Source organism: Arachis hypogaea, chromosome 9 (genome assembly GCF_003086295.3).
Source record: "Arachis hypogaea cultivar Tifrunner chromosome 9, arahy.Tifrunner.gnm2.J5K5, whole genome shotgun sequence".
In the NCBI taxonomy this organism is placed as follows: Eukaryota; Viridiplantae; Streptophyta; class Magnoliopsida; order Fabales; family Fabaceae; genus Arachis; species Arachis hypogaea.
Genome location: NC_092044.1, coordinates 79,930,828 through 79,931,549, shown reverse-complemented (window position 1 = coordinate 79,931,549; position 722 = coordinate 79,930,828). Strand labels below are relative to the sequence as shown.

Sequence of the window (722 nt, the reverse complement as noted above, 5' to 3'; positions counted from 1 at the left end):
GCCATTGGAGCAAACAATTTTGAGCTAAAGCCTTAATTAGTTTCTCTGATGCAACAGAATTGCAAGTTTTATGGACTTCCATCAGAAGATCCTTTTCAGTTCTTAACTGAATTCTTGCAGATCTGTGATACTGCTAAGACCAATAGGGTTGATCCCGAGGTCTGCAGGCTTATGCTTTTCCCTTTTGCTGTAAGGGACAGAGCTAGAGTTTGGTTGGACTCTCAACCTAAAGATAGCCTGAACTCTTGGGATAAGCTGGTCACGACTTTCTTGGCCAAGTTCTTTCCTCCTCAAAAGCTGAGTAAGCTTAGAGTGGATGTTCAAACCTTCAGACAGAAAGAAGGTGAATCCCTCTATGAAGCTTGGGAGAGATACAAGTAACTGACCAAAAAGTGTCATTCTGACATGCTTTTAGAATGGACCATCCTGGATATATTCTATGATGGTCTGTCTAAATTGTCTAAGATGTCATTGGACCATTTTGCAGGTAGATCTATTCACCTGAAGAAAATGCCTGCAGAAGCTCAGGAACTCATTGACATGATTGCAAATAACCAGTTTATGTACACCTCTGAGAGGAATCCTGTGTGTAATGGACGCCTCAGAGGAAGGGAGTTCTTGAAATTAATGCTCTGAATGCCATATTGGCTCAGAACAAAATGTTGACTCAACAAGTCAATTTGATTTCTCAGAGTCTGAATGGATTGCAAAATACATCCAAT

The 722-nt window shown here is 40.7% G+C and overlaps 1 non-coding gene across 1 annotated transcript; it reads right to left on the bottom strand.

Annotated features, from left to right (window-relative positions):
* Positions 1–303: 303 nt before the first annotated feature.
* On the bottom strand, positions 304–407 carry LOC112714161 (small nucleolar RNA R71). The gene has a single exon (XR_003159117.1). It is a non-coding gene; the product is annotated as a small nucleolar RNA R71 (small nucleolar RNA).
* Between the last annotated feature and the right edge of the window lie 315 nt (positions 408–722).